Here is a 15458-nt window from a genome sequence, read left to right as displayed (position 1 = left end):
CGCAGCACAGCCGGCAAGGCTCGGGCAGACTGGAGGTTCCTCTGCGCGCGCACGGACACTTCGCTCGCAACAGGCAAGCGAAAACCAAACTGAAAACCGTCTAACAAAAATTTTGCATCCCTTTTATTCGGATACAAATCCAACCACTTGCCCATCGTTTCCAGCTTAACTGGCGTTGGGGCTCTGCCGAGCGGTCCCGCTCGCGGCCTGCTTAGGGTACGCTTGTTTTCCCCGATTTCCCTGTCGACCACCTTTGAAACAAGAGGAGGCTGGGTGGGCTCCTCCACACTGCTGGCAGGAGTGACGAAAACGACACTGCTTGCCAAAGGAACAAGCTCCGCTGTTAAAAGCGAAGCATTTCCCTCGTGGGGCAGACCGCCCGCCCACGCGAACGGCCGATCCACCTGTCCTGGCAAATCCTCCGTCCGCGCCTGACCCCTGGGCTGATGACCCTGCGCGACGCCCACCTGCTCCCTGTTTCTGGGGTTCTTCCTCCTGCTGCGAGGCCCGGGTCACTTTGAGCCATACCTCCACGTCCTTGAACCCAAAATCCATGACCCTTAGCCCGTCCTGTTTCTCCCGAAACTCTTGGTCATACCGGCGCCATTCCGAGCCCGAGGACGTGCGCTGCATGTCGTGAATGAGATGCAGGTACCGGATAATATTCATGTGTTCCTCCGGCCTATCCTCTAAATAGCATGCCGCAAAGACCCAGAAACCGGCCAGCCAATTATCAAAAGACCGGAAAACCTCTGTCCCCATGCCCTTCTTAGCGGCCACCGCTTTGTAATCCTTCTTCATGGCCTTAGTCAAAATGAATAAGTCCACGAAGTCACCCCTACGTATCTTCTTGCGGCAGCTGTCTCGCAGCCCCCGCATAACCGCGGTGTACTCGCAGCGCACTACCCCAGGAAGATCGCGCCGCTTCTTTGCCCTACGCTCTTCCTCGCTGACTCGCTTGCGCCGCTTACGCCTCTTCTGCTGTTTCGCTGCCCGCTTGGCAAATTTTGCCGCCTTCTTCTTTGCCCTAGAAGTACTGTCTACGTCGGACGCTTGCGACGACAGAGAAGAGGAAGAGGAGGAAGACGAGGAGCTATGCGAACTCGAGCTCGTGGAGGAAATTGATCTAGACTGTGCCAACTCACCGGATGCCATCGACCTTTCCGACCTGGAATCCTCATTCTCCTCAGTCCAATCGTCGTCATCCACGAATCCTGCCAAATCCCCTTCTTCTCGGCCCTCTGTGAAAGACAAAGCAGAAGAGGGCCCGGCCCATGCTTGCGGCGCACGCCGGGCCCCCCGTGTGGTATGCGCTGTGAGCGCGCGTCCCTGCCGCTCCTGGTCCGTACCTAGCTCCAGCTCCGCCGCGGCCGCCCCTAGCTCTCGGCAGGCTCGTGCCACCCGCTGCGCCGCTGAGGCCCTCCGCTTGCCAGACCCCCTGCCTCCTGTGGGCTGGCCGAGATCAGACATCGCCCTAGGGGAAGCCACTGCAGCTAACGGCCCCAAAGCCTCTACTACCGTGGCCAGAGCCGACGCTAGGGCCCCACGAGGATCCCGCATGCCGCGACCCCCGTCAACGGCGCCCGAAGGACCACCGGCCCTTGCCTGGTCGCGAGCCCGCGCCCGCCGACCGGCCGATGTGACCCGGGGACCCGGCCCCTCCTGATCCGACGTGAAGGCAAGTGCCCCCCGGCCGGACCATTGGCTCTCCACTTCTGAGCCTTCGTCCTCCCTCCCCAGCGAAGCAGAAGAATCCCCCGGTCCTGGGGAGGACCCGCTGTCGTGCGCAGCGGCCCGTGCCGCGGCCCTGCGGCCGCTGACCCATTCCCTGTCTCCCCTCCACCCGCGGGACCCGCTGCGTCCCGCCTCTGTAGGGTTGGTGTGAGGATTCAAAGAGACCCGCGGTGCGCCCGCGTGCGCTCCCCCGCGCGTCGCACGGCCTCTGGTGTGCGCGCGCGCATGTTGCTCGCGGTCACCCCTTGTATTTCCTGTCATGGCCCCCTCTCCTGGCGCCATCTCTCTCCGCCCAGCGCCGCCTACCAGAGGCAAGCGCTGCACCCCCCTTGTGTGCCCCCTCCCCCTGCCGGACTCCGGCATCCGGGGAGTCAAAAGGGGTGGCCGGTGCATTGGCGGCGCCGCTGCGCGCACACGTGCGCGGCCGGCGCCGTCCGGAGCGAGCGTGGGCGCGCGCGCACCCCGTGCGCGCGTCCCACCTCTTCCCGCCAACGAGCTCCCGGCCGGCGTCTCCTCCTCGTCCGCCGCGCGAGGCTCCTGCACAGGCCCCGCGCGGCGACCGCCAGCTCCCCTTCCCGTCCTCTCCTTCCGCCCGGCACTAGCATTCGGCCGTGGCAAGGGAGGAGGGCTAGGATCTGCAACCGCCGAGCGCCACCCGCGGCGCGGGCGCCCGACACGATCCCGGACTCAGCGGCTCAGGGGATGGCCGCCGCCCGTCGACGGGCGGCCTGCAGGGACCCCTGGTACCCCACGCCGCCCTCGCCCGGCCGGTGTGACCGACTCGGCTCCCGGCGGCGAGCCCGACCGGGCCCTGCTTATGATGCCCGCGTCTGTGCTTGTTGGGGCCACGAGGGACGGAGCCCCGTCCCCCATGCCACCCACTGCCTCCTCAGGCCCCGCTCGACCGTCTGACCCACGGTATCTAGCCGGGGCCCGTAAAACGCGCTGGGGGCGGGCAGCCATAGCAGCAGGTAATAAGAAGGTGGAGAGGAGGAGTATTAACAAGCAAGTGGGGGTTACTCTGTGTAATATTTGCACAGTGAGTGAGAAAACAAAATTGTCTGCACTGCAGCACTCACCTAAAAGCAAATCCACCAAGAGAACTAAGATGGCCTCACCTTCCCTATATATATCAAACCCTCCCCCTAAAAAGGCTGTACTTTCCTAACAGCTAGGTCCACCCCTCCCCAGATGTTTAACTCTTTCCTTTCCTATGCAGTCAATTCTCTCTCCTTCTTGCGGCTATTCAAGGCATTCCTTTGTCATCAAGAAGCAATACAAGAAGAACAGAAATTTTAGCTGCTGACAACAAAAGCAGCTTGCTCAAACTTCTACATAAGGCACCTTGTTACGCCATTGCACTTGACGAATCTTGCGACATTGTTGACAATGAACAAATGTCCATTTTTGTGCGATTTTATGACGTTGAAAGTAAACTATTTAGAGATGAGTTGCTAATTGCTAGCATTTAACTATTTAGAGATGAGTTGCTAATTGCTAGCCATTTAAAGGCAAGACTCGAGGAGAAGATTTGTTCAAGACTTTTGATGAATTCATTACAAAATCAAACATTACCTATGATAAAATTGTGTCCATTTCCACTGACGGCGCCCCGGCCATGATAGGCAAAGAAAAGGGTTTGGTAAAGAGAATCAAGGATAAGAATGCTGGGATATTATCTTATCAGTGCATAATTCATCAGACATCCCTTTGTGGCAAACTCAGTGCTACATTGAAAGACGTAATGGACACCTTGATTAAGTTCATCAATTTTATGAGGTCTCGCTCTGCTCTTCAGCACAGACAGTTCAAAGAGTTCTTGTCTGAATGTGATTCGGCCTATTCCGATTTATTACAACACAACAATGTTCGCTGGTTGATTAAAGGCCAAGTTATTGAACGTTTTTGGCACATAAAAGATGAAGTGACAGTATTCCTGGAAAATATGAATACCGAAGAAGCAAGGAAGTACATGGAGCACCTAGCCAACAAGTGCAATATGCTAGCTTTGTCTTTTCTGAAAGACATTCTCAAATATTTAAATGAGCTTAATACTGAGTTGCAAGGGATCTGATACAAAAATGTCTCTGCTTTCCATCGCAAGCTTGATATATTTGAAAAAGACATTGAAAAGCAAGAATTTATTCATTTTCCAACTACTCTTCAATTAAGAAAAAATAATTCTGAAATGGACACTGCAGTATTTTCAAGTTTTGTCTCAGATCTTAGAAGGGAATTTGCAGCAAGATTCCAAGACTTTGCAGAGATAGGGAAACTGTCACATTTTATAAAAACTCCTTATGAAGTTTCTCCAGTGGGAGAATGGACTGATGTAGCTGAGAAGTTGTTCGGAATTTCAAAACCTACCCTTCAAATGGAGATAATCGACATGCAAGAAGATGCTTCCTTGAAAATGTACAAAACTGCATCCACTGAAGATTTTGGGGCTAAGCATGTTTTAGTCAAGTACGCAAATTTTTAAAAAACTGCCTATCAACATAGCCACCATGTTTGGCTCCACATACATATGCGAGACCTCTTTTGCCAAGATGAATTTTCTGAAAAACAGACATCGATCAAGGTTAACAGATGCCCACCTTGAAGACACTTTGCGTATTAGTTGTTCTCCAAGAGTTCCAAACTTTAAAAAACTGTCTCAGGATCGGAAGTGCAATTTCTCGCATTAAGGGAGTGATTCAGGTTGGTTTGCAAAAGCCAAGTTCTTCTTTAATGTACAAAAACATGTGCACTGCAGGTGGGACTGATGTAAAATGTGCAGAGAGTTACATTTGGGTGGGGTGTGTTCAAACTGAAACCTAAATTGCAGTGTAAAAATAAAGCAGCCAGTATTTACCCTGCACAGAAACAAAATAACCCATCTAAATCTAACTTTCTCTGCAAATGTTATATCTGCCCCACCTGCAGTGCACATTGGGGGTAATTCTGAGTTGATCGCAGCAGGATCTTTGTTAGCAGTTGGGCAAAACCATGTGCACTGCAGGGGAGGCAGATATAACATGTGTAGAGAGAGTTAGATTTGGGTGTGGTGTGTTCAATATGCAATCTAAATTGCAGTGTAAAAATAAAGCAGCCAGTATTTACCATGCACAGAAACAAAATAACCCACCCAAATCTAACTCTCTCTGCACATGTTATATCTGCCCCCCCCCCTGCAGTGCACATGGTTTTTCCCATCTGCTAACAAATTTGATGCTGCAATCAACTCGGAATTACCCCCATGGCATACCTCCCAACTGTCCCGCTTTCAGCGGGACAGTCCCGATATTCGGACCCTGTCCCGCTGTCCCACCCGCGGGCAGCGGTGTCCCGCGGGTGGGGGGGCAGTTGGGGGGAGGCTTTGATCACCCGCTGCTCTGCTCTGCAAAGCAGCTGGTGATCTCTGAATACATGCTGTGCGCACGCGCACGGCATGTATTCAGAGCTAGGAGGGGAGCGGGGGCTGCCCAGCTGCTCGGGGAGCGCTGGGCACGCCCCCAAAAAGAAAAAAAAAACGGGCGTTTGGCGTGACCACGCCCACTCGAGTGAGACCACGCCCCCTTTTCGGGTCGGCGCGCGGCGACGCCGCGCTAGAGTCCCACTTCCTTACAGCCAAAAGTTGGGAGGTATGCCATGGTTTTGCACAACTGCTAACAATTTTGCTGCTACGATCAACTCAGAATTACCCCCATTGTTTTGTCCATTAAAGAAAGAGTTTGCTTTTGCAAACCAACCTGAATCACTGCCTAAGAGTAACATAAAGACTCGTAATGTCTAGTAAAGTTTTATTTAAGGCTTAAAATTCCTTTTAAGGAATGTAGTATATTGCTTGTTTCAGCAACAAAATAAAAGCTTGTTATTATTTACATTCCAGATATTTGATTTTGTGTTTTTTTTGGACCTCGGTCAAAATAATTAGATAACATCCGGACTCCATTAAAAATTACTTGCCTACCCCTGTTCTAGAAGATAATTTTGAGTATCTGATTGGTTGCTATGGGCAACATCTCCACTTCTAAAAACCCACAATTTAGAAAATATACCCCTTAGAGTATGTAAATTCACAATAAATCTAATATCCACATGAACTAGATCAACGTATTTGTCTAAAGGGCCATACATGAAAGTGCACCACAGTACACACAGAAGAAGCGGCCATTTTGCAGCATGAAGAAATATTCATGAGAATGCAGCCTAATAAAAAACGATAGAATACATGTGAAGATCTGATGTCCCTACAGACTGCCTCCATCATACCATCAATCTGTTTGGCCAGTGCCCATGGGAAAATAAAAGCCTGTTAACATTTTGAAGGACCCCTCTCCGCTCCTCCCAGATAGGCTAAAAGATAATGGCACAAGTACTGCCAAAGGTTCTGCAATGTTGTACATCTGGTTTTCTCTTTGACCATGCTTTACTTGGTGTTATGTCCTTTAGGGCAACTGTGGGAGAACGTTTTTTGAGATAAACTGCTATGGACACGGCAGGGCCGGCTCCAGGCCTACTAGCCACCTGAGCGAGAAAATGTAAAAGCCCCCCCCCCCCCCCCATGCGCGCTCCCGGAAAAGTGGGTGTGGCCTCTGGAAAAGTGGGCATGGCCTCATAACTTCATATCATCAAACTATAAACATATTTTCACACAATTAGCAGCCTTACACATAGCCACAGTAGTGTTCCTTACACACAATGTCTCCAGTATAGTGCCAGATACACATAATGTGCAGTGCCAGATAGACATGACATGCCCCCCAGCAGTGCCAGCTACACATGACATGCCCCGCAGCAGTGCCAGCTACACATGACCTGCCCCGCAGCAGTGCCAGCTACACATGACATGCCCCGCAGCAGTGCCAGCTACACATGACATGCCCCGCAGCAGTGCCAGCTACACATGACATGCCACGCAGCAGTGCCAGCTAGTCAGCTACACATAACATGCCCTGCAGCAGTGCCAGCTACACATGACATGCCCCCCAGCAGTGCCAGCTACACATGATAGTGTTCACTTTTTAGGGCATGGTGCTGATCACAGGGAGGGCACATTTTTAAGTTAGGAGGGCAAAATGATGTACATACTGCTTGTTGTTCCCATACCTATATGTCAAAGAATGGACAGTGCGCGCCGTAGGCGCGCAGCAAAAATTAAGGGGAGTTACTTCGTGGGGAAGGTACGTGGCCACATAATAGTGGCAATTTGCATTACACCACACAGTAGTGCAGCTAATACACACTGCACCAGGTAGAACCTCCTATACACTTTGCGCCAGGCACAGCACTGAGACGCATTGCACCAGGGAGAGCACTGAGACACATTGCCTAGCCACAGACGCTGTCAAAGTCAGAAAAATATCTCTATGCACACTATCATATTTGCACCTCACACAGGTCCGTGCTGCGCATGCGTGCGCTCTCCCGTACGTGCGCATACTCACAGTCGCGGGCACCCGCAGGCGCACGGTATGCGTATTTACGGTAGAGTTTATGTGATCGTAGCGTGCGACTCAATCGTTACATATTTTCACTATATAATGTATTTTGTAGATCATGGTCCCTTTGATAGATTCTGAAAGTTTAGTTAACATAGCATGTTCCTGGACAGAGAGATCCCTCTTTGTATTGTACGAAGGGTCTAACAGGGGTCATACAGTGGTGTTTAGTACCCATCGGAAGAGTATTTAAATAGCAATATTCCGGTGTTGGTTTGGAGCGGATTAATCGCTCGTGCGAATAGTTATGGACATAAGAAGTTTATGTCCATTTACTATTATTCGTTCTTATTTAGTCATGCGGCGGGAAACCCAGTATCCCACCCACCTGAACAGTTGGAAGCAGTCACAGCCCACCTGTATGAATCAACCTATGACCTTTTGTTATAATGCGAAGCCGAATTCCTGTGTCCAATGAACAATGAGATTGTAGGGACCATTGAATTGCATTGTGTGTGGGGCATAAATAGGCAGGCCGACCATATCCAGTTCACTCTCTTCAACGGTTCTCATTGCTGATAATCGGGAGCTGGATATCGAGGCGCATGCGATCGTTTCCCCTTGTGCGTAAGTGTTTCTCCGCAACTATATTGATCTTCTTGTTATTGTGGGCCAATTTCTCTCTCTCTCTCTCTCTCTCTCTATCTCTCTCTCTCTCTCTCTCTCTCCTCCTCTTTTTCTCTTATTTTCCCTTAAATAGTAATTGTATTATATTTCCTGTGTAGTTATCTGGTTAGGCAGTCTATGTTATATTGTAGTGTATGATTTGTATTTGTATTAATTCTTTTGCAAGTATATCATTCAAAATATATATATATTAGGCGTTGGACCCTAAGCCCAGGTATCTGTGTATTTCTTATAGTGTTTAGTATTCTCAGAGCGTCGGTGACGCTCAAACAGCTTTTAAGTTAATAAGGTTACACTAGGTTGCATCTACACCCTATCTCTACACAAAGGTTTTACAGCATATTACATTGTTTATGGTTTAGATATAAAGGTTTAACATTGTGAGCGTCAGCGCCGCTGGTGATCTCCTCGTGGTCCCGAGCGTCCGCTACGCTATAGCGAATCATTAAGTTAGTCAGCAGCCAATAGCGTGCCTGCCTGTGATCTCTTGGCCGTGAGCGAACGTGACGCTTGAGCGTCTCGACTACGGCTAAGCGATTGTTACGCAACGTGCGTACCCTTACGGTACTTCATACGTAGATAGCGTACAGTGTTCTTAGACCTCATAAAGGGTATTATATAAGATAAATATTTAGCTTTATCAATTGGCGGCTCGTCCTGTCCTTCACATATCTGCACTAGGTAATTTCAACAGACATTATCCAGCAGCAAAGGGCGGGAGATCATATTCCTCGTAGTGCTGTTTGGATAAGCGTCTGCTTCTCTTAGTAAAGGGTGCTGAAGGAATCCGGGAACCGGAGGTAAGAACAACACGCTAGTCTCTTTTAAAACTGTTTATTTTTCTGTCTTGCGTACACACGCACGCATATCTGCATTTCTTTTTTTTTCATTTGTGTATTTTCGTATATCACTATCCTGTTTGCCAGTTTTATAGTTGATAAACGTGCTAAGAGAGATTTGCCGCTATTTCATAGTTTAAGAGTAAAGGTAATATAGTTAAAGTATAGACAAACACACAGCTGTGCCTGAGAGACAAGGCGAAGTCAGTGTGGTGCGTGGTAGATGATAAAGGATCATCTACATTGATAAACGTACAAATTGTGTTGCGGTGGATCTTTGCTTTGCGTACACGTGTCTCTAACAAAGGACTGAGACTTGCGTACGCAATCCAAGGGCCGACGCACGCAGCGTATATTACGCAACGGAGCGTACGGGTACGCCCACGTAACTCAAATCACAAGTGTTAATTTTTTTCAACGCGATAAATAGCGCAACGCGGTAAATAACGCAAGGCGATAAATCGCGCAAATCTATTTTAACATTCAAATTTTAAATTAATAGATCCTTCTCCTAATTTGTAACACATCTGGTCTAAAGAAAATTTCTGCGCAGAAATAGAAATAGAAACAAAAGTGTATATGTGGTGAGTGAGTGTTTGTTTTTACAATTTTGAGGTTGAACCACAAGAAAAGTCGAGTTCTCGTGAGGTACATGCGTGTAAGTGACGTACATGGTGGCTAGGGAGGCATCCCTGGTTAAAACATACAATTTGAGCATTAGAGTGTAGCAGACCAGGAGGTCATACTGTAACAGACCAGGAGGTCATAGCAGACCAGCAGGTTCAGGTACAGCAGACAAGGAAGTCCGCTATACAGTCCACAGGCACAACACCAAGAATGGGTTGGTGCAACACCCATATAGGCCATACAAGCTCTGGCTGAAGGAATTCGCAGCCGCAATTTTCGATTCCACTGGTCGCTCCGTACATAAGATTAGTTGCTTATGTGCTGAACGATTGTACCGCACGTAATTGTGTGCATTAGTAAACCTGACCGGTACTATTTGTGTACGAAGGTCATAAACGCTATTTGTACATTCTAACGTGATTTGTGTAATTTTTTTTATTTTAAGGGAGGTTCGCTGCTCACTCAGGAACTATCCAACAACCAATAGTTACTGGAAAGAATAAGTGTTCTTCGGATCACCCTCACAGGTTCCAGTAAATAGAGGTTCAGGTCGCAGGGGCCCTGGGTCGAGTACGCCAGCACCATATCGGTGTGATCAGGTCGTATTGGTCGGCGTGGGCGAGTGAGTGGGGTACTCGGTAAACCGCCACCGTCAGCCTATTTTGAACATTTTGGTTTGCGTAAGGGTTGGTTGAATAAAGCAACACCTTCGAACTATGGGGGCCACTTGTTCAGGTAGGGGGCGATCAACCTCGGTTCGGGTTGATTCAGTGAACCGACCAGTCGGGTCGGCAAGATACGTAATGTGTGAGAAATACGGAAGTCACACAGAAGCTTTATGTGATGAATGGGAGAGAATGACAGTACATGACGGGGAGAAATTCCCAAGAGTAGGTAGCTTCAGCACAGAAGTGTTAACGAATTTAAGGAGAAGGATATGTCTCATTAAATCAGCCAAGAGACGAATCAAACATTATGATTATTTACAGTTGTGGCAACAGGAGGGTGACATACAGAGAGGATTGGCTCAGGCGGCGGGATCTGGCTCGATCAGAAAACTGATAGCCACGGCCCCACCACCACCATATATATCAGGAGAGAAATTGGTTGCGGAGAATGACGCACTAAGGTGTAACACACAAACACTTAGCAACTGTGTAAATGTTAAAGATAATGTTAACCAATTAACCAATGCAAGTATTAACCCGTGCAAGTTGTACCCTGTTTTGAACTTTCCTCAGGAGTGTGATCAAGAGGACGAATCGGCAACAATTTCAGCGCTCTCTCTAGCAGCCACCATAGCAGAGACCACTGTAGGCACAGCTCAACCCCCGAGATTAGTAACGAAAGCCCCTAGCGGAGGGATAGGTGAGGTCGTATCAACGGGTAAGTACGGCACCATACACTATGCTGAAACTATTTCACCACAGCCTGTAGAATCTACACAGAATGAGGTTGTTAGAGTTAATCCTGTTAAGGTAATAGTAGTTCCAAATGGGAAAACAGACACTTCAGGAGTCACTCCTGTTAGGAACATTGCCATGTACAGCCCATTTTCCCGAATGGAATTAAGGACCATAGTGTCTGAATTCCCTGACCCTAGAAAAGACTTAGTTGCCAGCCAAAAATACATCAGAGACCTAGGTAACACTGTAGAGCCCAACAATAAAGACTGGCAGATATTGCTGAGAGCATGTTTACCCTCCAATGTCGACGCAGCTCAATTTCTAGCTGACTGTGGATTAGATCAGGATGTACCTCTTACCGAAGTGTACAACAAAGACAATGTAAAAAGAATAAGTTTACAGTTAAAGGAGTATTTCCCAGCCGTAGTTAAATGGAACAAAATATTCTCCATTAAACAGAAGGAGTCAGAAACAGCTGCAGAGTATTTTCACAGAGCATTATCAGAAATGGCAAAATACACAGGCATAGAGGACATTAAAACAAACATAAACCATCGAGAAGTAGCAGTATCGGTACTGATGGATGGTTTAAAAGAGTCATTGAAGACTAGGGTACAGACCACACAGCCATGTTGGCGAGGTCTGTCTGTGGCTACTTTGAGAGAGGCTGCTATTGATCACGATAGGAACATCACCAGACACAGGGAACAACAAGGTGATAAATTAATGGCAGTAAGTATACAGGCCCTGACCACAAGGCAGCCTTTGTTTATATCACCAAACCCTGTGGGTAAGTCAAATGTGGTTACTTGTTATTCTTGTCATAAACAGGGACACATAGCACGAGACTGTAGAGCGAAAAATTCGCAAAGATCATACCAACCCCCTAGACAACGACACGACACACGACATTGGGAGCAGGGTCCGCAGAAACGGAGTTATGAGCCACATGCAGGGGAAACAAAAAGATACCCCCCGAACAGAGACTGACAAGCCTCTGGTAGCTCCCAATTAACTCCATCACAAGTAGTTGCTGCCAGCGGGATTCAGGGAGGTCACCATACCCAATAGGGGTGTGGCCATACCTGTAATCTGCAGCCAGTAAAATTGATTGCAAGCCTTGGAAGTGAACCAGAAATTGCAATCAATGTAGCTGGTAAATCATTAAACTTTCTTGTAGACACAGGGGCGGCCAAATCAGTGATAAATTCGACAGTGGGCATGAGAACCACTGGTAAGACAATTCCAGCCATAGGGGTAACGGGAGTAGTCCAGCACTACCCTGTTAGCAAACCAGCCGAGATTACAATAGGGCCTTTACATACCAAGCATTCCTTTTTGCTGGCTGCATCGGCACCGACTAATCTCCTGGGAAGAGACTTACTGTGTAAAATGGGGTGCGTCATTTATTGTACTCCTGAAGGTGTATTCTTGGACATACCTGAGAATCACGCTCAGGAAGTGCGAGACATGTTAGACTCCCCGTCAAAATTAATGTCACATACCATTATGACAAATAGGACTCCCTCCCAAGTAGAAGAAATGACATCTCAGATACCAGAGTCACTTTGGACTAAAGATGGACAGGACACTGGATTAATGGCAAACGTAGCTCCGGTAGTTGTACAAGTAAAAGATGGTAGGATAGCTCCAAAAATCCCACAGTACCCTCTGAAGCCAGAGGTGGAGTTAGGAGTGTATCCCGTAATAGAGCGCTTGCTACAACAGGGCATTCTGGTAAGAACGTCCAGCACTGCCAATAGTCCCATCTTCCCGGTTAAAAAGAGTGGGGGGAGGGGTTACCGGCTAGTGCAGGATCTAAGGGGGATTAACAAAATAGTTGAGAGTCAGTTCCCCGTAGTGCCAAATCCAGCTGTCATCCTAATGCAAATCCCTCCCACTGCGAAATTTTTCACTGTTATTGACCTCTGCTCCGCTTTCTTTTCGGTACCTCTGCACCCTGACAGTCAATATTTGTTTGCATTTACATACAGAGGAGTCCAATACACATGGACTCGATTACCACAAGGATTCATAGATAGCCCAAGTATATTTTCTCAGGCTTTGCATGATTGTTTACAGTCTTTCCAACCAGTGAGTGGATCAGTATTAATACAGTACGTGGATGATCTACTACTGTGTTCTGATTCATTGGAAGCATCCCTGAAGGATACGAAACAGCTCCTGTTTCATCTTTCAGACACAGGACACAAGGTTTCCAAAGACAAGTTGCAATTATGCCAAACTAAGGTAAAATATTTGGGACACTGTCTAACACAAGGACTGAGACACCTGACCGCTGATAGAATTCAAGCAATTAGAGACATGACTCTGCCACAAACCCAGCAACAGATCAGAACATTTTTAGGAATGTGTGGGTATTGCCGTAACTGGATCCCAGGGTTTTCCATCCTAGCGTTACCCTTGCAGGAGATGGTCTCCTCAAACAAACCTGATCGGATTTCGCATACAGACGAGTCTGAGACAGCATTTGAGAGACTTAAACAGTGCCTAACGCAGGCACCAGCATTGGGTATGCCGGACTATGGGAAACCCTTTGAACTATACGGAACAGAAAGTGCTGGTTGCGCGGCAGGCGTACTAACCCAAAAACACGGTGATGCCAGCAGGCCGGTAGCATATTACAGCGCTCAGCTAGATACGGTAGCGCGATCCCTCCCCACATGCTTGCGAAGCGTTGCCGCGATAGCATTGCTAGTAACGAAAAGCGAAGACATCGTGCTAGGTCACAACCTCACAATTCATACACCACATGCAGTGTCAGCCTTGTTAAATTCTGCCCAAACCAGGCACGTCTCATCAGCGCGGTTTACAAGATGGGAATTGGCACTAATGGCCCCCGTAAACATCACCATAAGGAGATGCAGTGCATTAAATCCTGCAACATATCTCCCAGGTGTGCCTGGACAGGCACAAAGGGTGGAGGATGAGAGTGGTGGGGAAGGAGGATTTAATACAAAGGAAGACACTCATGATTGTATGGAATATTTGACCCAAAATTTTACCGCAAGGCCTGACATCAGTGACAACCCACTGGAAGATGTAGAACTTACGTTCTACACGGACGGTAGTTGTCATAGACAGTCAGACTCGGGAGACTTGTGTACTGGATACGCAGTCGTAGATGACCAAGGCACCATAGAAGCGGAACCGCTAGGCCCACCTCACTCAGCCCAGGTTGCTGAACTGGTCGCCCTAACCAGAGCATGTGAATTGGCTAAGGGCAAATCAGCCAATATCTACACCGATTCTAGATACGCATTCGGGGTAGTCCATGATTTCGGAGCCCTATGGCGCCTCAGAAATTTCATGACGGCAGCTGGTACACCGGTAGCGCATGCAGCTCATATAAAAAGGCTTCTAACAGCGATACAGGAACCCGACAGAGTGGCTGTTATCAAATGTAAAGCACACACATATAGCCAAGACCCAGTATCACTTGGTAACAGCCGAGCAGACGAAGCTGCTAAATTAGCAGCTGCTACCCCCAGACAGACAGACACCACACAACTGATGGTATTTAATACCATCAACACACAGAAGTTGTGTGAGATGCAAAATTTGTGTTCCACACAGGAAAAGGCAGTCTGGAAGGCAAAGGGATATGGTCAGGAGTCCTCAGGACTCTGGACGGATGGACACGGTAAACCAGTGGCCCCCAAAGCATACCTTCCATGCTTAGCTGAGGCAGCTCACGGGCTGACTCATCTGGGCAAGGAAGGGATGTGCAAGTTGGTAAGAGCATATTGGTGTGCCCCAGGATTTTCATCTCATGCGAGTAAAAGGGCAATGTCATGTCTTACCTGTCTGAGAAAGAACATCGGAAAGGCAATACCTACAGAACCATCTCATATCCCACCTGCCGGCGGCCCTTTCCAGGTAATACAGATTGACTTTATTCAATTACCCCCTTGTCGAAATTTGAAATATGTACTTGTTTGTATAGATGTTTTCTCAAATTGGGTCGAAGCATTTCCGGCGGCCACAAATACCGCTATGTTTACTGCTAAGAAAATTGTGCAGGAATTTGTATGTAGATATGGTATCCCTAGAATTATCGAAAGTGATAGGGGTACCCATTTTACAGGTGATGTCTTTCAAGGAATGTGTAAATTGATGGGAATTGATAGCAAGCTGCACACTCCATACCGTCCACAGGCGAGTGCGAAAGTGGAAAGAGTGAACAGCACTATTAAAAATAAACTGAGTAAAGTGATGGCAGAGACAGGATTGACATGGCCAGAAGCTTTACCCATTGTACTGTACAGCATCAGAACCACTCCCAGGTCCCCTCTTAATCTGTCTCCCTTTGAAATCTTGTTTGGTCGACAACCGCATGTCATGATTAACCCTCAGGATGATTTGAAGTGTAACAATGAAGTGACTGTAAAATACTTGATTAACATGAGTAAACAGTTAAGGAATCAAAATGATAATCTGAAGTTAGTGATTCCTGATTTACCAGATAGTAATTGTCATGACATTGAACCTGGGGATTATGTAATGATACGGAATTTTCTACGCTCAGGTTGCCTTATTGACAGATGGGAAGGACCATACCAGGTCTTATTGACTAGCACTACAGCATTGAAGGTTGCTGAGAGAGAGACTTGGGTTCATTCGTCCCACTGTAAAAAGGTTGCTGATCCAGAGAGGCCCCGTGATAAGGAACAGACGGTAGAGGTTGTATCACTGGAGTGTCTGTTCCAGGAAGATTGAGG

At 48.1% G+C, this 15458-nt stretch overlaps 1 protein-coding gene across 1 annotated transcript in view; it reads right to left on the bottom strand.

Moving 5' to 3' along the window:
* Positions 1-15458, bottom strand: part of F2 (coagulation factor II, thrombin) — a 108299-nt gene that overhangs the window by 66514 nt on the left and 26327 nt on the right. The window lies entirely within an intron of this gene.

This window comes from Pseudophryne corroboree, chromosome 11 (genome assembly GCF_028390025.1).
Source record: "Pseudophryne corroboree isolate aPseCor3 chromosome 11, aPseCor3.hap2, whole genome shotgun sequence".
Classification (NCBI taxonomy): Eukaryota; Metazoa; Chordata; class Amphibia; order Anura; family Myobatrachidae; genus Pseudophryne; species Pseudophryne corroboree.
The sequence above is the reverse complement of the archived record's forward strand: the minus strand, read 5'-3'. Positions and strand labels throughout refer to the sequence as shown.